Genomic DNA, 25,953 nt, shown 5'->3' with positions numbered 1-25,953 from the left:
CACCTACTTGGTAGATGAATGGCAAGGTGTGTACAGGAGAGTTAAGCAGCAACACAGGCGTTTCACACATGAAATACTCACTGCTAAATTTCTGTGCATTTAGGGCTTGTTTCATAAAATGTTTTAATTTTTCTGTTAAAAGTAGCCCATTTCAGTAAAATGGCACATTGAAAATCAGATTTACAAATTTTCGAGGAGGTCAGAAGTGAGTCGTCATTTCATTCAGGCATGGATGATGAAGATGACACTCACTTTGACTTCAGCCGTAGGAGGAAACGTTCCACCACAGTGAAAAGGAGCACGCACTCACGCACACAGATGCAGGGAATGCAGACCGCCTTGACTCAGATGACCAAGAAAACAACACTTTGAGTACATAGTTAACTGATAGAAATGGCACAAAATGATCACACAACCAAGTGGAGCAATCCCATGTTAGAACCAGGTACAAAATTATAGCAAGATTTTGGTAGGGGGCGGAAACCTATTTGATGTAATTCCAGCACTGTTATTCAATGCTGGAAATCATTTGTAACAGCTGAAATGACACAAGATATTATGAAACATACAAATGCTGAAATACAAATAAAATGTTCTCTTTAGTATGTACCAATAGCCATACTCAAAGATGAATTTATTATGATGCCCATGAACTGAAAGGAAAGCATTCACTTCACAGGGTTTTTGTCTTGGTAACTGCAGGAATGTAAAAGACCTTTGAAAAAATGATAGATGTGGGCTTAATGTTTGTAGAATCCTGATGTAGAGGAGATGTGGTTTCTTTCAAAACTCATGTTTGGTGACAAAACCCCCCATCAACAGAGAAAAAGGATTGGTAATCTGGCTGTCATCTACTCATAGTCAGGGATTGGTGGGTAATTGTCAAGCAGTTTATATATCATCTGAGTACATGTCTGTTGATGAATATCTTGCAGTATCTCATGGTCACTGTAGCTTCAGGCAGTAAATTGCCTTAAATCCTTAAAAACATGGCATAAAAATTCACACCTTTATGCTTTTAATTTAGACATTTATGCTAGAACTCAGCCACAAGGTCCTTATTCATACAGTAATAATGCAAATGACATCATGAACCAACTGGCTGCTCCCAGCATCCAACCTAAGCAGAAGATGACATGTGACAGTTGGCTTACCAGTTTTCAGTTGATGTTACATTTATCAACAGAACACAAATTGACCAGCATAGGAACTTTATGCAGGAATAAAGCAGAAATTTAAATGAAATGTTGCGATTTCAAAACAAAGAATTGTATAGTATGAACTTTGAATTTCAGGAAGTTGTAATTTTGGCTTTGTATATGAAAAATAAAAATAAAAATAAACTAATACTGCTGATGTCAACATTGCACTAGGTTGGAAATACTGATAGGGAAACTTCAGCCACGCAGAAGAAGCCTGAGGTGATAACTTCCTACAACAAAACTTAAGGTAAAGTAGATGTTGTTCATGAGTTATGCAGCAACTATGATGTCACTTGAAACACAGGACACCAGTCAGTGATCAATTTACTGACAATCATAAATATGTGTGACGTAAATAGGTTGATAGTTCACAAGGAAAATAACAGGTGCAGAATATCATGGAGAAATTTTCTTAGAAGTTTGAAACTGAAGTCCATAAGAGATCATTTACAGTATAGAAAAATCAAAATATTTCTTCGCAGGAAACAATGCAAAATAATTGTAGAGCACCGTAGTGATCTACGAGGTGAACAGGCAGATGCAGTATCTCAAAGACTCACTACAACTGCAGAAAAACTAGGAATATATTAACCATGCCTACAGGAAAGGATAGGAAAGCAAAACACATATGCTATCAGTGTCACAAATAATCTCGCAGGAAACACCCACTTTTCAAGTGTGAAGCCTCCACTGGTCGTGACAGTTGAAACAAAGATTATTTCTGTGGCAGACTTTTGTTTGTGTTTCCATTATGCTTTGCAGAGATTCTTTTAATGATGCTTTCTATTAGTTTCTGTAAGCAAGTAAATAGCTGATGTGAAAATTGATATCTAGTCTAAGCACTCATATTTTTGATATTTTATTTCGTGGGCACCTTATTTTCCTGTTAAGTTCACATTGTACAATATAGTAGGAAGGTTCTGACAACACAGGAAGACAAGAGAGGTGACAAGAACAACCTGTCATACAGGAAAGGAAGCTAGTACAGGTACCATCAGTGTAAGTGAGACATGTGCTTGGAACATGCATTGTCACGTGTGAAGACTGCCTTAGGCGTGACAGGTGAAGCAAAGATTATTTTTGTCATAGAGTTTACTGGTATTATTGTTGAATTTATTTCTAATGGTACTTGTGGGTTTTTTAAGCGCTTACACAGATATGAAAATGCTTATTCTAAATTCACAATGCATATTAAGAATTTAATACTTTCAAAGCCAGATAATAGGAAATCAACAATGACTACCACAATACATACCATTATCTTCAAATATCTGCCCATTCCCTCGGACACAGTAAAATCAAACAGAGAGAGACAAAATAAAAGCAAACCTAACAAAACTATGAAAACAATATAGGAAATTGAAACAAGACAATAGGAAATTGCTTTGTTTGATTTTATGCTCTAACATAATAATTAATATTTTATTGACATTTTATTTTTCTGTTAACTACACATTATATAATATGACCCTCTGACAAAACATCAAGACCGGAAAGATGTCAAAGATACCCTACAGAAAGACAAAGCAAAACACATGTGCTGTCAGTGTAAGCAATGTATCTGGACAGAACACGCTGTTGTCCTATGTGAAGGTTGTGTTAAGTATGACCACTAGAAGTAACGAGTATAGTTTTTTACTTCTTCAGATTAATTCTTAAATATTTCATTTTTTAAAATTTTGTATGCTGTTGTGAAGGGGGTGGTTTCCCCAATTTCTCTCTCAGGGAGTTTGTTATCTGTGTACACGAATGCTGCTGATTTTTGAGTGCTGATTTTGTATCCGGATACAGTACCAAATTTGGTTATTGAGACTAGAAGTCTTTTGGTGGGGTTTTTGGGGTCTTCTATGTAGAGTCTCATGTCATCTGCAAATAATGATAAAATTAGCTTCTTCCTTTCCTATCTTTATTCTGTCTAATTCTCCCTCTTGTCTGACTAATGTTTTCAGAACTGTGTTGAATAGCAGTGGTCATAGTAGACATCCTTGCCTTGCTCCTGATCTTAGAGTGAAAGCTTTCAGTTTTTGTTTTTTTTTACTACGATGTTGAATGTTGGTTTGTCCTAGATGGCCTTTATGAGATTGAGGTTAAGATCATCTATCCCAGTTTTCTGTGGTGATTTTATCATGAATGAGGTTGGGACTTTGTCAAAAGCTTTTTCTGCTTCTGTTGAGATGATCATATGGTTTTTGTCTTTGGCTCTGTTAATATGGTGTGTTACATTTATTAGTTTGCATATGCTGAACCACTCCTGCATCCCTGGATGAATCCTACTTTGTCATGTAAACAAAGCTTTGTAAATAAGAAGCCAAGAAGGATTAATGGGCAGAGAAGATACTTGGTAAAAAAAGAGAGATCAAAGCACATTAGGTGCAGGTACAAATCCCCTATGATGAATATGATAGTTATGTATATCTACAACATATCAATGAACTTAATTAAATAAAAAACAAACAAAAATGTTATTTTGCAGTCTACTAGTATTTTTTCAATGAAATTGTTACAGGTATTTATTTCTGTTGTATTTTAGACTTTGTATACTGAAAAACAGTGTTGAAAATTGTGTTGATTTTTTTTAAAACACTCAACAATATTAAAAATTTGATACTTTATTTTTTGAGTTTTTTCTGTTAAGTACTCATTTTTAATATGCAAAAACTCATAAAATTAAAATTAATAATTCATCAATAGGAATATTCTAAAGAATAAACATGGTAATTATATGCCGACAATGCTGTGCTTTTATCATAAAGTTGGTGTATGCCTCATGGGCTAGAAGTACTCAAATTTACCTCAAGACAGACAAAAATAAATACATTCAGTTTCCCATCAGTACTAGAATTTCTGCTTAAGTGGTGTAACAAAAGCCTACAATTTTTCGGTCATACTATTAAGCATCTATCTCTTTTACAAACTTATCAAAATGGTTTTATAGCATCAGTGAGCACTGAACCAAAATTCAAGGATTCAGGGCACTCTTCCCTGCTATTAATCTGAAAAATGCAAATTAGAACAGCAAGATATCTTTTTGGTCTATCAAACTGGCAAATATTTAAAATAAAGACATTATGCAGTGTTGATGAGGGTGGAGGGGCATAGATACCCCGGCACTGCTGGTTAGGAGTGGAAATTAGCTCAATCATTTTGAAGAGTAACTTGACAAGCTGTGTCAGAAGCTTAAGAACAGAGCCACGAGGCACTCTCCTTCTAAGAATGTGTGGTAATGGGATAATGCTAGGTGTGCTCAAAGATTTATCTATATGCATATTCATTGGAACATTGTTTAATAGGGAAAAAATGGAAATGAATCTACATGCTCAATAATAGAAAAATGCTTGGATAAATTGTGTTATAGCCAGGGTGGAAAAGAGTGAACTTTTTGAAATGCTTCTATAAAATGACAAGTGGAGAAATAAAATGAGAGGGAGAGATCATAAGAGAGACAGGGAGACATAGTAAGCAATTAGCCAAACGCAATAAGCAGAATTTGAATGCTGATTTAACAAACTGCCTCCAAAACAACTATACAGAGCCTATCAGGGATATTTGTACTTTGAATACTGATTATATCAAAGAAATAGTCAAAGTCAGTTGCTGTGAGAGTGGCATTTTGTCTTTTAGTAGTACATACTTAAGTATTTGCTAGTAAAATTATATGGTGCTTAAAATCTGCTTTAGAAGAACCCAGTGTTTGTAGCAAGCAACTGGGTGGAGATATGGATGAGAAATAACTGACCAATGTTGGCACTTACTGAAGTTGAGAAGTAGGATTTCTTATGCTATCACGTCTATTTTATCTGTTTGAAGTCCACATAATGAGAGATAAAATATTTCTGCAGTTGAACATTTATTTCTATGAGATATATTGATGGTTTACCGCTGTTTAAAAATACATCAAACCATATATTAAATACCCCAATGTTTTGATGTAGGACGTGCCCATGGATATATGTTGGGTGATGTGGGAGGCAAACATTTTCTTCCACAAATGACTGTTTTCCACATGATTGCTGACAAGAGAAAGCTTTTGAGAAGATTTGTCAAAATAATTTTTGACATTAAATGAGTGAATTTGTCATTCACTGGAGAAATATAGGAGAGTTTTGTCTAAAGGTTTGGGGCCACTCAAATTTTCAATAAAAATCTTTATTTTAAATGAAAACATACAATATCTAAAATATCACTTTGATGGGCTAAATACATGGCACCAGCATGACATTTTTTAGAAAGATTGGGATACTATAGCGTCAAGAAATAGAATTTGTTTAGTCTACGGACTGTTCATAAATCTGGGTTGCAAGATGGGAGGTGGCGATGAACGTCCCCAGATCTGGTTTCCCGTGAGATGTAGCCCACCACACTGGCCGCCTCAGGGCGAGAGTGGGCAAAGGCTACCCCCGAGTGTGTTAGGGTAGAGTGAGTGGACGCTGAGCCCCATGATACTAAGTTAATCAAAGCTCATATTTAACCCTCATCTCTATAAAACTTAAACGTATTTTTAAATCAGGGGAATATATGTGTGTCCATAGAGTAGGTTACACTCAATTTCTTTCCACGTTAATTTTGTTCTTCATAATCATTTATTTGAGCCAGCCAAAAATGCTTTTGAATTTCTGAATTTTCGGAAGATTTTTTTGAATTCTATTTTTCTAGTCTGTAAAACATATTCACAGAAGTACATAAAATGCTGGATTACTTTAACAATACCTCACATATTTTTTATGGAAAACAACTTAACAAAATGGCCAGTGTTCTTTTTCCTCCATTTCTTTTTTGTCTTCTTTTTAACTTTCCTTCTTCTGGACTTCTTTTTCATATCAGAAAAAGGTAGCTCTATCTTAATCACATAACTTAGTATATAATTTTAAAAATAAGTATCTGAAAATACAGGAAAGTCATGTCCTCAGCCGACAGAGAAGCGAAAATTTACTATGTTAAAGAAAATCATTATATTTTCCCTTCATTATATAACAAAACAATTTCAAAACTATCGTAAAGGAATTAAACTCAGGAGAGTTAAATAATTTAGCAGTGTTAAAATACTGCAATCTCTGACAATAAGAAAGAGAATTAAGAAACTTTTGGGGGCAGTGAAGGGTGTGTGTTTATGTAAAATTTCTTGATTGCAGAAAATCTCTATGTTCAGCTGGTTTAAAACATTAGTCTCCAGAAATTCTTCCTCCAAAATCTGAAAGTTTGCAGAAGTGGTTTGCATCCAAGAAGAATCTCTTCTGAAAAGGCAGTTTATCCCAATTTTTCCACGGAGTTTCAATATCATTCAAAGTAGTTAATTCAAGGCTTTGATTCAGAGATCTGCTTCATTCATATGGCCAAAAATATCCTAGGATTCTATGAATAAATCTGTCTCTATAAGTGTTCTGAAAATGGGCTTTTCCTTCACTCAGGAAAAAGCAAAATTTTTCTGAATTTCAATGAAGCGAAATATCGGTTTTTCCTTAAACCAATAAAATCCAGTGTATTATATATATTTAGACTCATTATGAAGTTCATCACACAGGTGGCATTTTAGATCTTGGCTTTGATGAAGTTCACCAACCTTGATGGCTTTAAGCAACTTATTTTTAACAAGAGCTGTGGCAGAGGTTTTGCTGACCTTGAACATCAATATATGCAGCAATGACTTGAGATGAATTTTCCACCAGCCTGATCATTCTAAAGAACTAAACCACATCATGTGTGCCCAAAGTCGTAGAATTTTTTTCCAGTAGAAGTATGGTTGACAAGGAATATTTCCCATCATTCAAAGAGCTTAACAACCTATGTAATTTTCAAAAGGACCTTTTGAGAGACAAAACTAAGAATCCATTGCTGTGAAACTGGAAGTTTTATCCAGATATTCCTTGGTTGTGTATGACTGAGAATCCAGTGCGCCCGCAACAGTTTTGGAAGGATGTCCCTGACGACGAACAGTATAGAAGAACTGACTGATTTTTCATTCTGATCAAAGTGAAATCCATTTCCCAACTTCTACAGCGTGTCATTTTAATGAATCTGACTATTCTCACTTTTGGCTTGCCAGAGTGATGAGAAACTGTGTAGAGCTTTTCAAGACAAAACCTGAGTGTTGTGATAATGTGGGTTTCAGTATATTGCATGGCCTGAAAATCCAGGTTTGAGCTCATGGAAAAGATCCAAACTTCCTCCTTTTGTGGATGGAAAAAATGAAAAAAAAAATATTTAGCCTCATAAAGTCTGAAGCTTTGATTGCTGAAAACTTGCCTTGTGAAAATACTAGTGCTTTTGTATCTCAGGACATCAACTTTCCAGTTAAAAATGAGAAGGGAAAACTTTTCAACAAGATGTACTTGTTTTTATCAAACATAATAACCATGGTCTTAATGCAATGGTATTTTCATTGATTTCTACCATAGAATTGTTTATCAGACATCAAAATAAGTCAGTGATGGTGATTCTGTGTTCTGTGATCATGCAAAATTTAACTTTAGTTTCTTAATTACTTTTGACAAAATATTCACAGCCTGCTTTTACGTGGTAAAGAGTAAATTCTTATACCTGAAGACTGATACTTCTTTAACTAGCTTAGCATTGCCACTATTTATAAATGCAACATTGCCACTATCTGTAACTGCTGTCAAGATCAGTTCTAAATTCTGGTATCTGATACAGAGTAAGTTAGTAAAAGCCTAAAAAATCGTATCTGTGAGGTTTGATATGTTGAATTAAGTTTTAATATAAAAAACGTAAAGCCATGCAGAGAAGGCTTCTGATATGACCATGATGGCAACTTGGTTCATTTGATTAATTATCTGGGAAAGTATAAATATTAATAGAAAATGAAAACACAGAGAAACAAAGCTATCATATTTAGAGAAACTAGTATACATAGAAGGTGCATGAATCCCCGGCTGTTGTTAAATATCTTTAGAAGCACCAGGACTAGATGCTACCAGTCCTGTGTGAACAAGACATAGAAGAACAGAGTACAGGGCCAGCATTTGCAGGACAGACTTCAGAAATCTCCAGAAAGTGTTCCACTTTAAGCAGGAACTGTGAGGAGAAGGGCTGAAACCAAGCAATGTGTTAACAATCTGTAAATAAGTGACAGATCCCACACAGCATCATTAAAACAATAAAAATACCCTTGAATCATGAATCGGTCCCTTCAAATTTAGGAGCTGTCTCTTTTAATGACTATAAATGGCTTGGGTATTAACAATTCAAAGTAAACCATAGAATTAATGGCACAAAATTTTAATTTCTTTAGTTAAATTTGAAGAATTAGAGAAAATGTAGTTTTATACAGACACCTTTTCTAAAGAAAAGTTTATTCTTGCTTTTATAGGTGACTCTTCCATTTCCTAAACTATATTTAATTTCTTGGAAAAATCCAATTGGTTGGAGTTTTAAATGCAAAGAACCATCTAACATTATACACTGTGTTATACGCGGAAATGCTAAAGTAGTAATACAAGTGTCTATAGCAAAACAACAAAACAACAAATAAAAACACTGAATAATTAAACAGAGAGAGTAAGAAAAGACAAACTAGTTCAGTATTCCAGTGAGAGTCGTACAGCGACAGATGAAATAATGACTGAGGGGAAGTTGGATACTCAGCAAAAGCAGAGAACTTTGCAGAGTGAAAAGGGGCAGGTGAAAAAAAAAAAAAGAGAAAAGCAAGCAACTTTGATGGAAGAAAATCCAGCGTGCCGAGCTAGGGTTTGGGTACAGCCAGGATGGCTCACGTGGCTGTCAGCCTCAGTGTGGTCTTTTATTATTTAGAGTACATTAATTATTACACTTATTAGTGTATATTAATTTTTGCAAACTCTTGGGTTTCACTGTGACATTTTACACAGTCCCATGATACGTTTTGGCTTTATCCATCCTACGTTCTCTCCTCCTTCCACCACTTTCTCCCTTCCTGTGTTTTCATTCATATTATTTAGGAGTCTCTTACTTTAATGTCTTCTCTTCTATTTTCTTTCTATTTGATTTTACATGATAGGAAAAACAAATAAAACTTATCTTTCTGAGTCGGTTTATTTTACTTAACAATCTCTGGTTCTATCTATTTTACTGCAAATGACAATTCTGTTCTTGATAGCTGAGTAATATTATATATGTGTATATCTATCGCACCACTAGGCTGTACCCTTAAAAATGGTGAACAGTGTTACCCTGAAGGTAGCTGGTGAGAGCCTGAGGGTCTTCACCTTGTTAGATTCAGTGTGAATGAGGGAGGGTGAGAGACAGCATGACAGTTTAAATTACGCTGCTATTTTTCAGGGAAATCATTGCTGCATAGACGGTAAAGTGAAATCCCTCAGGTTCAAGGTTGGATAGTTCTTTTGCTCTGGTAAGGCCCCAGTTACCTAGAGTGGCCCCGAGGAAGGAGGGAATGACATCTTCGATGATTCTCTCCTTAAGTGTCCACCTGTGTCTTAGGAGGTCTCTCCCAACTCTTTCTATCCCCAGATGTGAGTACCCCAAAGAGACAGTGTTCTCACACATGAGCCAGCTGGTGCACATGATCTTTTCTGTGTTCAATAACTGAGATCTAGATGGGGATGAAAAGAGAAGGGCTGAGAAAAAACACAGACCCAAACTGTGTCTGTGCCAGGTGGCAGTGCTTTCAGTATATCCAAATTGTCCAAAGGGAAACCCAGGGCCAATCAAGACCTGCAGAAAACCAGACAATAGCTATGAGAGTGGTTCGAGCCAACACCCGGACCCTGCTGCTTATGTTACACAGTGGATATGCCTGACTTGTGGCTCTGGAGAACAGATTGTCCCTACTCGAAGAGCGGGGATCAGCGTGGAAAACGCTCACCTCTTCTCTGATAGAAGAGGGCTGAAGAGTCCCAGGACAAGCTGAAGTGCCCCTGTCCACAGACACACGGTTTCTTCAAGAGATCTTGGGGGACCCTGGCTTTGATGGTAAGCAACTTTGATGGAAACAGTAACTTCTTTCTCTGGAAAACCCTCCTCTAGACCTATAGCAATAATTGGGAATGAGAGGAGCCCTAGTCAGTTTCCTTACTCCTGCTTTGACATGTCATTTCATGCCAAATGTTGAACGGTGAGATTTTAATTGTCCTGAAGTGTCCTTCTCCCTTAGTAGGAAGTCATTTACTAGCAAAATTGGTGGACATGCTTCAATTCTGGTGAAGGCAGAAACGGATTTTGCCTGCTGGGACCACACTAGGCCCCACATCTTAGATATCTCTGTGGTTACTATAAAAACCTGTGCTGATTTTAATCCAGCATCGATGCCTACAGCCTCAAAAGTTAGCCACTCTGGTGGACAACTGATTTCCTGACCTATCAAAGAGGCAGGACATCAGTGATCTGCCCCTCCAAGCCCTGAGGGGTTGCGGTTAACTGATGGAGGCAGCACTTTCCAAGAAAGACATCAAACAGTAACTATCAGGTCACAATAGGTCACTGAGGCCAGCTTCCCCTGGGGATCTCTGCTCCAAAGGCAGAGCTCACAGCCCTTACTTGGGCACTAATAATTAAGTCACATATGCCTTTCTGGTGCTGCGTTCTCACGCATCAATCTGGAGAAAGAGAGCTCGCTGTGTAGTAAGTAGTTTCATTTGTGAAACACCAATTGGAAATTCTACAACTCGTACAGGCACTCTGTTTCCCCAAGCAGTTTGCCATCATCCAGTGAAAGGGACCCCAAAGAGATATCTAAAGTCACCTTCAGAAATCAAAATGCTGACAGCTAGGCAAGAAGAGAAGCCTTACAACTTCTCAAAGCCCCAGTGTTATTCTTAGCTCCTAAGAAAGAATTAACTGACCTTAAAGGATGCAGTGGAAAGCTATGAAACCTCTACAGGGGAGGTGATTGCTTGAAGTTTTACAGAACCGAGACCAGCAGGGTCCAATGACAGACCCGCAAAGCTTGCCGCTCTGTGCTTTTGTGTGGCAAACCGAGACTGCCCAACAGGAGAAAGATACTCCTATGAGCCTCCAGAAGGCCTGCGGTTCCTCTTCAAAACTTCAGTATTGCTTCAAGTGCAGATAAGCAGAGGCACTAAGAACCCCAATCAAGCACAGCTTACACTGGTACCTATGCTAAAGCTCCTGGTTTTAATTGGACCGTGATGTGGGTAAAATCTTGCTATGACAGTGGTTCTCAGACTCTTAGTAACTCATCTAACACGCCTCTGCCACAGGGAAGCAAATGTCTTAGGGATTTCAATGATAATAAACAGCTGGCTGCCTCACACGTGCCAAAGCTTTGCCACCCGTGCTCTGTGCCACACTTTCTCCTCCAAGGGAAGTGTAGAACGGTGATCTCCTTTTTCTCCTGCATGGACTCTGTTTCCCAACCTAACAGTCAAAGAGTTCTCCTGACAAGTTCACACAGCTTTCTATGGATATTAACTCCCTTCTTATCATCTCTGATAAGTTTTTATTTCTTTAAACCAGCAGCGAGCTACAATACCTCAAGGTAGTCAGAGAGGACGTAAGAGGCCTGGGGGCCCTTCCGTCATCACAAAGCTATATGAAGATGCAGGGCTCTATCACCCCAGCACCCCTAAAGAATTATGGGGCTCAGGGGTAAATGAGGCAGGAGGCTAGGATGTGGCAGGGCGCCTGGGGAAGTATGTGTGACTGTTAACTGTTCCTGAGGCCCTGCAAATGTAGCGGATCAGAGAGAGGGGTCTTCAGTTTCTCTCTGGAGAACGTGAGCAGGTCTTTGGTATGACAGCCCAGTTCTGACACAAGCCTGAAGCGTGGGAGACACGGAAGAACCCTCGCCACTGGGCTCCGGGTCACTGCGCCCTCTCTCATGTACTCTGCTCTCACACTGGGGAGAGTGGTGCTTTTCTATTTTATTTTTTTCTACTTTGTAAGAGGAAAGAGGTTGTAGGAAGGAAGCATAAAATAAAGACTTTGGATGGCTTTCTATCTAACTAATCTTTTTTTGTAGCAGGGATCGAACTCACGACCGTGTGCTTGCAAGGCAGGTGCTTAAGCTGCTGATCTAAATCCCCAGCCTCTAATTAATCTTGACTAGAAAGAATTAAGACTTTAGTTGCAAGAACAGTTAAAAAGACAAGAAAGAGCTGATAAACAGTGCACAGAAAAAGCCAGGCAGGACCTTAACCAAGCTAGCCCCTCCTCACCCTCTATAAATGCAAAGCAAGAAGGGCGGCCCTTTATAAGAGAGCTCGTATATATAACCTACTAGGGCCATTATACCTCTGCACTACATAACGCACATCCCCTGAATCTCTAACTTTAATCTGCCTTGTCTCTAAGGCTCCTCCTAATCATCTTATAAATCTCAAAGATAAGGTTCCGGCAAGGACAGGTGGGCAGGGAGAAACACAGCACACCAAAGGAATGTGCTCGTAAACAGTGGTGCCCAGTTTAGGGTCCTGGAGTCTGGGGTCCATCTATAACAGCCCAGAGAGCAAATCAAGTTGTGACGAATTCCAGGTATCAATGTCAGGGGTGAGGAATCGCTAAAACATAAAAAAGGATGTCGAGGACAAGGCCGCTGGGTCCCCCCCTTTTTGGGGCTCCCTTCTCTTTGGAGGTCACTACCTTCGCTTAACACATTTCAAATCAAGTGTTTTCCCTGTTAAGCTTCGCTCCTTTAACTGGTTGCCTGCGGTGAGTTCGCAGTCCCCTCAAGCCGCTGAGCACTGGGGCAGCGCTGTACCCCACACTTTCCCTTGGCACAACTTCGCTTTGCAGAGCACAGTTCTTTCCCTGCCTTTGCCAAGTGTAAAACTTCACTACATTTTGCACTTACACAGTCCAATTCTTTATTCAAAATAAGAAGAACCTAGAAGCCACCTCTGGAAGGAAAGCCTAGGTCCTCAGAGCCGTGCTAGCCAGATCATGCGTCTCATTTCAGTTTTTTGAGATGTTTCAAGCTGATGTAGATTTTAATGGTGAAACAGGATAGAAGAAAGAACTAAATGTGAAAGGACACAAGGAAATCAAAATTAAAATTATACTTTTAAGAAGGCTACAGTTTGGGGTCTCAGCTGGAGATACCTAAGGTGATCTATAGCAGCTTCTCTTGGTGAAATTTAGGCTTCTTTACACCCAGACTCACCACATCTCAGATTTCTCCGTCATAGCAAAAATTCATAAATTGGTTTAATTAAAAAAGGAAAGAACAGGAACTAGATGTTAGGCAAAGGAGCAGGTGACAGAGTGCAAAGAATGTTTAAATTAGGTACCTAAACAAACAGGATGTGAGCCTGTGTCTGTAAGATAGTTACTCACCTCCTGACAGATGGGGCTGTTTCCCCCCCACTCCCTAAACAGAAGCACACGTACCCCCTGCTCCAGCAGAGAATGGTGCCTCTTGAAGACCTGCAGTCTTTTTCTTCAGCCCAATAAAACCCTTCCTGTGCCTCTTGCTGACTAGTCTGAAAATTCTTTTTCCAGGATGGGAGCGAGCAAACCTGCAAACCTGTTTTGCAAATAAGTAAGCTTGATGGGTTTTCTATACCAGCTTGAGGAACCTCCATGAATCTAGTCTGGGAATAATTGTGCTGTCCTGTGTGTGTGAGCGTTCCATTGTCCCACAATCCTGCTGTCATTTGTTTCCTTATATTCTTCATGAAAGCCGTTTTAACTAGGTGGAGATGGAATCTCAGTGTATTTTGATTCGCATTTCCCTGAATGCTAAAAACATTGAATACGGGCCATTTGTATTTCTTGTTTTGAGAAAAGTCTGTTCAGTTCATTTAATCTGATTATTTGTTATTTTGGAGTTAAATTTTTTGAATTATTCCTATATTCTAGATTTTTTATCACCTGTTGAAAAGTAGCTAACAAAGATTCTCTCCCATTCTGTAAACTATCTCTTCACATTGTTATTTCTTGTGCTGTGCAAAGTATTTTAATTTGATGCTATGCCATTTGTACATTCTTGCTGTCATTGGGTTGGAGGAAATTAGGATTAAGAACCTAACCCACCCTAAACCAAGGACATCTGCAGGTTTACTGACTTGCCTTCAGTCAAAAGAATTTTTAGGACTAGGAGTTTTCGGTAGAGGTACAGAAGGGGTTCATTTGACAGAAATTTTAGTACACACTCAGTGCACAGCCCCTCAAGTTTGGAAGTGGGATTTTTTTTTATCGTGGTGGAAATTGTCAGTCTGTAATCTCCATCTTGGTTTGGTGGATGGGGGAGGATGTCCTATCCACAGTAAGAGAGTGGTCCACTCATAGAAGAAAACCTAATTTACAAGTAAAAAGGTGGCCTATGTGGAGGTAAAAGGGGACCATATGCAGGTGCAAAAGGGAACCACAGAACGCATTTCCAGGTGAAAGTGAATTCCCCAGGCTCACTGTGTACACGGAGAAGAGGAGGAAACGCATTTAAACTGCACAATGCCCATGTTTTCATTTTTAAAATTGTTATTTTCCTTGCCTCCTTTCTACGTATGATTATTTCTTGTGTCTTGCCTCATCAATATTATTTTTCAGCTAGTGAAGTACTCTTCAAGGTCAGTTTAAATCTCACGCCAGACCAAAGAAATTTTTATTTTTCAAATTAACAATGGTTATTATATCGCATATGGTTATCTTCAAAATAGTTGCTCAAATTACCAGATATAGGCATGCAAAATAGATCGAATCGTATAAGCACTATTGTTCTTTCAATAAACTAATACAATTGACAGTACAGTTATTTTAGCTACCTTTTGTGTGTGTGTATATATATATATATATATATATATATATATGCCCACACACTTTTTAGTTTACTTTCTTTATAGCTGAGTAGTACTCTATTATATAAAAATACATCTTTTTTATCCATTCCTCAGTTGATAGGCATTTGTGTTATTTCTGAGATCTGACTATTACAAATTGTGCTGCTATAAACATGGGTGCACATATAATGCTGTGGTATGATGTTTTCAATTCCACTGGGGAAAACATGCTCAGAAGAGGATCAGAAGAGTTTTTGATAGGACATCTGTCACAGCACCTTACTTACATGAGGGAAAAGCCAACCCAGGAATTCTGGATATAATCTATGGCCTGAGTTTTAGGGTGCTGGAGTTGCCTTCTGGAGGTGAGTTTTAGGTACTTTCCATCCTGCACAAAGAATTGGTCAAGACAAACACAAATGGTAGCAAAATTTTATTAAACTAGGAAAAGAAAAGGGCTCTGCAGCATGTGTTTGGGCTAAGTAAATGTGGGAAAATAAACACACCCTACAGATGGAGGAAATCATGGAAAAGACCTGGCAGAAACTCAGTATAGTCTGTGTTCCTGCACGGTCCCCTCCTCAGTCTGACATCAGTCCTTGCCATAGTATCAAAACCAGGCTCAGGTTCTCACTAGAAGTCCACATGCAGACCCATATAATATATCTAATTAAACACAGGAACTCAAAACAAGTGTCCACTGAAGCTGCAGTGAATTAGGGACCCTAATGACTTGAATTATCTTCAGCTGGAGAAAAACTGGAGTCTTGGTTTCTGAATATGAGCCTCAACTCTTCCAGAAGTGCTCAGTAATAGCTTTCTTTTAAATCCTGTGAAAATTCTAGTGCCTATTTTTCTTGAAGGATTGTTATAGTTTGTTGCTCCATCCCTTGGGGAGGCAGAATGGTTCTGTGGGAACTAAGGATAAGACTAGAGTCTTAAGGGGCTGTAGGACTGCCCTGATTGTTTTTTGATTTCCCAAAGAATCTTTAGACAGGTCTCTTTGGGATCCCTTACAAAAGTGCGTAAGTGCAAACTATTTGGGAAGATGGACTCCTTCTAGGAGTTTCAGAATTTCCTGCTTGGAATTTATAGATGATCGCTTATTAGTTAGCAAGCCCTTTTCTTTCTGGATTCTTACAAGGTCATGTAAAACTACAAAGGCACATTTGAAATCTGCGTAACTATTTATCTTTCTTCCTTTTCCTAATATCACTGTACATGTTGGTTATCAGCTCACTTTTCAAGCAGAGGTCCTCGGGGGAAATGGTTTGGTGTCAATTACCTGTTGCAAACTGACTGAATAGCCTGCTTTTTAATGTCCTTCTTGGAAAAAGCTACTTCCATCACCGAACCACACCCCTCAGCATCTTGGAGAGGCAGGTCACTGATATCCTGTCTGCTTGTGTAGGTCTGAGAGATCACTTGTTCACAAGCGCGTCTAACTTCTGAGCCTGTTAGTATCAAAGAGACAAAATTAAGATTAGTGCAAGTTTTATAATAACCTGGGGACTCTGATATGTGGCAAGTCATTCCCTTATAAGCCACAGTAGTGTTTGTTTTCAAGAATTGCTCTGAACTGCTGGAGAGTCAGGACTTCTAGCTTCTGTCCTAAAGTCCGTTGCGGTTTTCTGTTAGCATAGCTGTAGCTGCCATTCCCCAGCCAGGGTGGCCATCCAACAGCCCCTTCATCTAACTTTTTGAAAAGTCTGTCACTGGAAAGAGTTTTTGTCCTAGCCTTGATCCATATGCTTGAAACTCCTCTCCTTTTTGATAAGTAAAGGAAAAAAAGTTTCCTAAAGTCAGGTATCTCATCATATCATGCAGCAGGGACCAACTGTTGACTAATTAAGTCAAGAGGTGCTGGCATAGTCCCACCAGGTAAAATTCATTTGGGTCTTTGTCAGAATTTGAGAATTACCCCTAATTTTACTAGTAAATCTTTTCCTAGCAAGAGATTAGGACATTGTGGGACAATTAGGAACTCATAGCTAAACATTTGATCTTCAAAGAGACATATCACAGCAGGAGTAAAGACTCGAGGGCCTCCCTCAACCCCAACTGTGATTGTACACATAGAGGGTGATCTTCCAAAGAAGCAAATCAAAGCAGGATGAAGTCATTGATTTGGCTAACCCGTGACATCCATTGTGAACCAGCATTCCTCACAGGAACTGGTGATCTCCATGCATTGGGCACTGTAGGTTCCCTTGGGCCTCTTCAGCATGGGAAACAAAGGGTTTGGCTGGTCAAAGCCCTCTCTGGGAGCAGTCAACACTCCAGTAGCATGAGCCAGGCATGTGGGTCGCCTCACACTCAGAGCAGGCCTCGGGCAGTGGCGTGGTGCAGTTGAGGACCCAGCCCAGCCCGGATCATCCTCGGGTTTCCTCTTAGCTGACTTGGGCGAGTTCAAAGCACCATCAGTTGCAACAGCTGAACTTCTAGCTTTTCCCTTTTCACCCATCTCCAGAACGCAGTTTCTGAACTCAGAAAAGGCTGTGTCCATTAAATAGATTATAATTATGTGGGGTCTTACCTGAAATTTTTTCATTAAACAAATGATATTGATTCATCTGCTCCAAAGAGAGAGGTGGGGGTCCAAGGATGGGAACATAAAAGACATTTTTCTCTTCCTTGGGGGGTTGCATACTGTATACTTTCTGAGCTTTTCCTGAGATAAAGGGTTACAAAAGCCTAAACATCAAGGATTTTTTTCCATTTTCTATGTTTAAAGCAGAAATGTTTTAACTGAAAAATATTATTATAATTTAAACTACTGTTCCATACCCTTCATCCACAATTTCCTAGTTCATACTGACCCCAACCATAGTGTAGTGGTAGATAAGCTGTTCTTTTTTAAATTGGCAGGATCAAGCCTTTCCCACTGATCGAGAATGTGACTTGGTTGTGAAGCTGGGAGAATTGGCAGGGTGCATTTCATGAGGCTTCCCACTGCTCATCTTGGAGCCCAGAGATAGATAGAAACAGACAGACAGATAGAGAGACAGAGAGAGAGCCAGACAGACAAACGGATGGAGAGAGACAGAAACACAGAGAGACCTTGAGGTAGTATCCCATACAGAAAGATGAGACCTGATTTGAGGACAGCTAGAGAGGTGCCTCTCCTGAAGCTAGGATGATGGTAGTGTCTCTCAGAGGAGTATAAAAGAAGTCCTCTTGAGGGATTTTTGTCTCCACAAAGGGGCCTATTAACTCCTTTGGGAGGGGGATGTTGAGGCACTTGACAGTGTATCTAGCCCTTCAAAACCAGATCAGGGTGAGTTCTTCCCCACCGGAACCCCCTTAGCCATGGTTGAGCTTGATGGCTCTACTTAAGCAGAGTGAGACCATTTGACAAACACTATCTCTTGTATTTACTGCAATAGTAAAATCTTTGGTACTTTCTTCAAGGCAATAGAGATGGAAACCTCTTTTTTTTTCTTTTGGAAAAAGTCTTTAGAAATCTACAAATGAATAAAAGTTTCCGAAGTTAACCTTTACTGGTTGATCTTTTGTTTGGCTCATGGTTTTAAGGTATATGTTTTTAAATAACCTGAATTTTGTTGGAGGAAGCAAAGAAGGGAAGCAAACATGTTGGAGCTCTTGTGACTGAACCAAAACAGGTGCCCAGTCACATGACAAGGAAACACGGTGGTCAATCACATGACAAGACAAGATGATGCCGATGGTGCCCAGTCACATGACAAGACAAGATGGTGCCCAGTCACATGACAAGACAAGATGGTGGTCAGTCACAAGAGGAGACAAAAGGGAGACACTGAAGTAGAAAGGGCCATCTAGGGGAAAAGCATAGATGAGAGTTTGAACTCAAACAAAGTGAAGTAGGGTAAGCAGCTACTCAGGCTGGTTACCAAATCAACATCTGTTTTCCCCAAAAGAGTGAGAAAGCTGAGCTGAGTATCATGGAGAAAAGAAACATAAGGCCAAAAGGAATCCTAAGTTCCAGGTGGCATGTAAGACTGTCCTGCAGCTGGGTTAGTAGCAGGTCCTCTGGCTTGCATCTGCAATGAGTGATTAAAAATGGGACAGGGGACAAAAAGGAAGATAAATTTTTAAATGAGGCCCCCTGTGACTAGGAAAAACACAAATAACTTGTTAACATTTTAGAGAGAAACAAATTAATAAACAAAAGTTTTGGCCAAAAGCCCTTACGTGCTGCTCCTGATTTCTAAATCAAATGTGTTCTTGGGTTTTGTGGTGCTGGGTTTCCTTTGAGGGTGGATTTTGGTTCTTTCTGTTCTGAACAAAGAATCAGTCAGGACAAGCAGTAGCAATGATTTGTTAAAATTTGAAAAGAAACAGGCTCTGTAGAGTGAATTTCAGCCAAATAAAAGTATAGAAATACATACACTCTACTGCATGAGGGTGGACCAGCATGCTAGAGCAAACACAGTGGCAAAAACTCAGTGTGCCTGTCCTTTTTGTATCATCTACTCTGCAGACTGAGGTCAGACCAGGCCTGCTCAGGTTCCCTTGAGAACTCCATGTGGGGGACTTTGAGAAATGTTCTGTCCTGTGCTGCAAAATCTTATCAGGTCTTCTTTCCCAGCCAGTTTTAGCCACATCCTACCTTCTTTTCTCCAAACTTTGTGTTTTCCCTTTTCCTCATGGCCGCTGTGAATGTGTTCACCAGCCCGCTCTTCTTCTCTAGATTACACTTCTTTTCCATCTAAAATAAATGTACAGTCCCACTAAATTTTGTGTGTGTCTTTTCCAATTCTTTGTTGAGGACAGCAAGCACAGGAAGAATTCTCCTGGGGTCCCTCATCCAATAACAACTGTAGCTGTGAGAATTATTTCTTTGACCTCTATTTCATTCCCTTGATCTATGTGTTTGCTTTCACGCCAGTATCATGATGTTTTTGTTACAATGAGTAGAGAGTATACTTTGAAAATGGGTATTGTGGTACTTGCACTATTACTGTTTCTTAAGAATTGCTTTGGTTATTCAGGGTCTTTTGTATTTGGACATGAATTTTAAGACTGCTGTTTCTTCTAGTTGCATGAAGAATTCCATTGGTATTTTGATGGACCTTGCTGGAATGCATAGGTTGTCTTTATAAATGCAGTCTTTTTAATAATATAAATTCTATCAGACCATGAACATTAGAGGTCTTTGTGTCTTCTATTGTTCTGTTTCTTTCTTTCAAGGTTTCGGACTTCTCAAGATCTTTTAGAGGTTTTTGCCTCATTTATTAGGTTCATTTTTAATTTTTTGTTAGTTTGTTTCTAAGCTATTGTGAGCCAGGTGTGGTGGTGCATTCTTGTGAACCCAACACTCTGGGAGGTTGAGGTAGGAAGTCTTCAAGTTCTAGCAAGGCAGGCGATTAGAGCTTGGCAAACTGGCTGGGAAAGTGGGCACGAACTGTTGAGCACAGAGTTCCAGGACACATGCACAGAAGTTCTCAAAGCCCTGAATATAGAACCAGGGAGTGCAAACTCTGATTCTTCTTGTCAGAATCTGAGCAGGTTTTTGGGAGGACAGCCTAGACCTGATGCTATAGCAGAAGACCCCCCCCCCACTCCATCCAGTATACTTCAGTTTGTTAGCTGCCCAGGTAATAGCTCCATCGCATTTTCAATTACTTTTGTATCACTGTGATGCAGTATTGGTCACTACGATTCATATTATAAGAACCAGTACCATATAAGCCCTGGACCATCAAATATCGGAGCCTGATAAAATATCAGGAATGATCCGAACCAGTGCCTATCAGTGTAAATACATCTGTCTCCAAATCCTGAGTGTCACTGGGTGTTTCTGTTTGTCACTGCAATGCCAGCTTCAGGAGTGGGAAATTCAAGAAGACAATCATTGTGAAACTTCTGTTTACAGGGTGTGTCTCTTTTCTTACCTTTAGTTGACCCTAAGCCTGTTCTGTAGAGCACATTTTTCTTTTCCTACTTTAATAAATGTAAAAGCTCACTAACTTGTGTGCTCATTTTCACCAATTCTCTGTTCAGGACGAAAGAACCTGGTGACTACTTCCAGAAGGAGACTCTAGCACCCCAAAACCTAGCGACACTAGCCCAGCCAGTGAGTTAGTGAGACACTGGCTTAACGTAAAAAGTAAAAGATGGTTGGAGATATAACTCAGGGCCAAGACCCTGGTTTCAGTCCCAGAGTATGGGGAGAACATGCTATTGTAAATGGAACCCTTTTCCTGATTGTTTCCTTAGCTACTTCCTTTCTAGTCTACATAAAGCTAGTAGTTTTACATGTTGATTTTGCATCTTCCATTTTGCTGTATGTGTTTATCAGATTTAAATATATGATTCATCTCATATATTGGATAATCCCCCTTTTAAATGTTGTTGTTATCATTTCACAAAGCCTGATATGCACTCATTGAAGTGTTACTGGTTTTGGGGTGCTGGAGTCTTTTCTGGACATGGTTTCAAGGCTCTTTCTGTTTTTAACTACCTTAAAAACTCTTAGTATTTCCCATGGATATTAGTAGGATTCATTCCATACTTTAAGTATTATGGGTATCCATAATTCTTTTTAAAAATAAAAATAAATCTCCTTCTAACTTGTATATCAAAATGTCATGGGATAATGTTTTTAAATTCTCTCTCTCTCTCTCTCTCTCTCTCTCTCTCTCTCTCCTGAGAAAATTTATTAGGAATCACTCCAAATCTTTCCGAGGGCATAAAATAGGGTTTATGCCCATATTCTTGATATAATCCTTTACCCAAGGCATTTATTATAGTGAGACTCTTGCCTACTGCAAAAATTAGAAATGAGAAATCATCGTATCTTGCAGCCTAGAAATCTCTGTACCTTTTTCCTAGTTAATTTCATTTTCCAAGCTGAATGCACCAGTCCTCAGCTCTTCTCTCTTTTCCTGTACCTTGCCATAGTTACCTGAAAACCCCCTCGGCTCTTCCACTTGCTTGCAGTTCACCATAGATAATGCTCTCGTCTCTCTAGCAGTAGTGACAAGTTTGTTGAAGGGTTTGCTGCTGTAAATGTGGGTTACTGTCTTTCCTTCCCATTAATAATTTCCTCACCCATTTCTAGCCTTTGCCAAGAGAACCCTTGTACCCCTCATGCCTTCATCTGTTGCCCAGTTCCAAAGTCTCTCGTTAGAGATTTTACAATAGTCATCTCATGCTGCTAGTACTGATTTCTCTATTAGCCAAACTTTAATATCTTAGCTCAATGATACATTTTTCGGTAATTTGTGAGTTGAATGGTAGATCTACTTGTCTTGCCTGATGTCACTAAAGTGGCTGATTTTAGTGTTGAATTTTCTGGGATCTTTGATGTGTTTGGTTGAGCATCTTTATGCATATAGTCTTTTTATATCTCTCAGGATGTCCATACTAGGGTTCTTCAGACAGGACAGCTGCATTTCAAAAAGGCAAGATGAAGTTCAAAAAAGTGCTTTTCCAGCCTCTACTACTTGTAAGACTTCCTCATGTCTTGTTAGCCAAACAAGACCCATAACATAGACAAGAGTGAGTATGCATGCAAATTATATAAGTGCATGGATGTTAGGAAGGGTGATTAATTAGGAATTATTAATTGGCAGTACACTGCATGAATGTTAAAGATAGGAATGCAGAAATGAAAAACAGATGTCAAAATTAGTAAAAGTAGCTTTAGAATATAGGCAAAGGAAAATAAAGAAAATAAAACAGATATTGATTATTTAACCTTGAAACTTAAGAAATTCTTTTTTACATGAAAGGATGATAATGTACATAGTGAAGTGTCACTAAAAATTATTATTTCTCAATACTCATACATAATTTAGAAGAAATGAAAGAAAAAATTTAATCAGAGAAAAGATAAATGTAAGATTAATAAGATAAAAATATGATAGATAAGATGATAGAGGGAAAGGCCCTTTTACGCATCCAAATGAAAAGTTTGAGCCAGCTGTTTTACAGAAATTTATCGTCAGATTATTTTAGATCATGCATATTTTTCTAAATTGAATATAAATAGCGATCTCTTTCACTGTCAGAATGTGGCTCACACAGGAATTTATGGTTATTATTGGTTTAAGAGTAAGAATATAAAAGATCCAACAGATTTTAACAGTAACCTTCAGTGCTAGCAGATAATGCTACAGTGTGTTCCAAAAAGACCCAAGATATTTAAATGCAATCAAACGTCTCTTCAAAGTTCAATGATTTTGGCTAAAAAAATTTTAATGGTAAGATGGTTTTATATATAATGATGACACGCCTTTTAAGGAAACTAACAATGGATCCACATTAGCCAAAAGAAAAATTTCAGGAGAAACTTTAGCAAAAGAGCATGTAATGACCATCCACTATGCTTAAACTGGACTGAATTGAACATAAATTTATCCAAATTGAATATGGTGAGTGTCCTGGCTTAGCAGCGATGAGAAAGTAGTAAAGACAGAGATGAACAGAAAAATATACGTAGAGGGGATTTGCTGGCTTATTCAGCCGTGTCTGCTCTGAAAATCTAAGAGTGTAACCTGAAGTGAACAGACACAGAGCACAAAATTAAACATGTTAATTAATAGACGGGAAGTACTAAATGAGTTTTTCTGTAGATCGAATGTAAATGGTACCCGAAAAGCAAAGAGAGATGAGCAGAACGGAACAGAAGCCTGGCTAATTGCTGCTCACAGGAAAGAGGGAGTGGGTATGGTTTAAAAAGATGGGCCAAAAGGTGTCCAAAAAGACATAAATGTGAACATTAGAATCTAAAATATTACTTCGGATAAATAGTACTATCCTAGGATGCAAAGAAAACTTCATGAACATTAACAGATAAATGAATGTGTAATTTAAAAGAAACATTTATGTCACGTGAATAAACCTGGCTAAACTTAAATTACCTGTTTAAAGGAAAAGGATTCGAGGTGTCTTAGTCACTTGCATCACTGGGACCAAACACCTAGCACTTGCAGTTTGCAGGCGGAGAGGTTTGTTTTGGCAGGGCTTCATTCCATGCTTGGCTCGCTTCAAAGAAGCAGGATGGCTGAGGGACAGGGCAGAGGGAAGGCTGCTCACTCAAGTCACACGGGAAGCAGAGAAGGGAAGGCAGCAGGCAAGGATGCCTGTTTCCAGGTCAGCCCTGGGAGCCACCTCCCGCCAGGCCTGCCTCCTCCAGCCAGCGCTTCCAGCCACCAAGCTGTCCAGGGATGACTCCACCGGTCAGTTCAGGGCAGCCACCATCTAGGGCTCCTCCTGGAACACTTGAGCACGAGGTAACAGTTGTAATCTAAAACACAGAAACACATAACCCTAAAATGAAACTGACCTGTAATTTGTATGAGATGCATTTGAATTGTCCCACAAGAACAGAGAGAGAGAGAGAGACAGAGACAGAGACAGAGACAGAGACAGAGACAGAGACAGAGACAGAGATAGTTAAGGTAAAGAGATATTCAGGCCAAAGTGAACACAAAGAAAACATGACTAAGTTAGTGTCAGGTATAACTCAATTCAAAAATCAGTTTTCTGGCTCATGGAGCAATTTTTAACACTAAGAAGTATATTTCAAAATGAAGACAGTTTTGAACATGTAGGCGCCAAATAGCATCCCTGTACCTTTTTAAAGGAATTACATGAGATGCAAACTGTATATTTAAAAATGACCAAAGACTTCCGTTCACTACTTTTACAGTAATATAGAGCCAATGGCACAACATGTTTGGGAATATAGTATTCCTTAACCACCTAAACAGGAAGATAGATGGAGCACATTATTTTAAAAATAAAAAATTCTATACATATGACATTTTAAAATACTTTTAGCATATAAACACTATAAATCTAAAACAGAGAAATTGCATTTTCTGATTCAAATATAATAAAACGAAATGTGATATTCCTTCAATTACAAGTTAAAAAAAAAAACACAGTGAAGCCTTGGTTTGTGAGCATGACTCATTCCAGTAACATAGTTGTAAATCAAAACACTTGTATATCACAGTAAATTTTCTTATAAGCAATAATGGAAACAGATGTTTCATGCCACACAAGCAAAACTATTCATCTAATGATTATCACAGTACAGTAAAATAATGCAAAATAATAAAGAAAATAGAAAGAGAAATAAACGCATTAACCTGTAGTTGCCTTTGAAAACCTTCCTGGCTGCTATGAGCAGACAGCAGAGGGGAGGGTGACCGGATACTATGACTTTCACTATCAGTACTGGGCTGTCCACGGGCTCAGCAGAAGCTATTTTATGCAGCTTTAATGAGAAACCTACCCAGGAACACTTGCTTTTGTCCTCTTCTGAGAATTTCACAGAAATGTGAGATCCATTGCTCAACAGCCTCATTACCACGCTGCTGCAGCCTTCTCCTGGTGTGTTTCCACAAGAGATTGCATTGCTTACCACATTTTCCACATCTCCTTAATCTCATCTGAAGTGAGGGATTCCTCCACCTTCTTCTCCACCTCCTTTGCAGACGAGAGCCCTCCATAGCCTCTGCTATTGGGAGAGGGTGACTAACAGTTACAGGGGTGTGGGGAGACAGACGGAGGAATCATGGCCTCAGTTGTGATCACGTGACCTTTGGCATCGCATACAACTCACATTACAATGTGCACTGCTTGCTTATCAAGTTACAATTTATTAGAAATGTTCGCTCATCTTGTAGAACATTCATGGAACAAGTTACAATCCATCATTGTACGGTGTTTTAACATTATTAAAGGTTTTATTGACTACTCATCGAATAATAAAGAGCAAAGAACCAAAATATGCTTAGAAATATAGTATCTTCAACAACCTATTAAGAAGATATATATATATATATAATTTTAAAAATTAAAAATCCTGTACATTCTTAGAACATAAAATCTGTAGCTCTAAAGTGAGAAATAGTGTAGAAAATGCATTATCTGATTCTAATATAAGATAGATTAGACATGATATTCTTTTGGTTTCCAGATTTTAAAAAATTACACTTAAATTTCAGTATTTCCAAAAGCAACAACACCACAACCTATAAGACAGTTAAAACAAAATTCAGAGGAAAAATCATAGTCCCGAATGCTTATATTATTGCAAAATAAAAGAATGAAAAAAAATCTGATTA

At 38.7% G+C, this 25,953-nt stretch overlaps 1 long non-coding RNA gene across 2 annotated transcripts in view; it reads left to right on the top strand.

The window, feature by feature from the left end:
- The window catches only part of LOC106028285 (uncharacterized), a 39,257-nt gene that overhangs the window by 6,010 nt on the left and 7,294 nt on the right, over nt 1–25,953 (top strand). For both annotated transcript variants that reach the window (XR_010041518.1, XR_001201904.2), the window contains one exon: nt 1,374–1,449. This is a non-coding gene — a long non-coding RNA (uncharacterized LOC106028285). The remainder of the gene's footprint in view (nt 1–1,373; nt 1,450–25,953) is intronic.

Source organism: Cavia porcellus, unplaced genomic scaffold (genome assembly GCF_034190915.1).
Source record: "Cavia porcellus strain 051 isolate PalLab524CR breed Dunkin Hartley unplaced genomic scaffold, mCavPor4.1 scaffold_1, whole genome shotgun sequence".
Lineage (NCBI taxonomy): Eukaryota > Metazoa > Chordata > Mammalia > Rodentia > Caviidae > Cavia > Cavia porcellus.
Note: the sequence above shows the minus strand (reverse complement) of the source record. Positions and strands in the feature narration are given on the sequence as shown.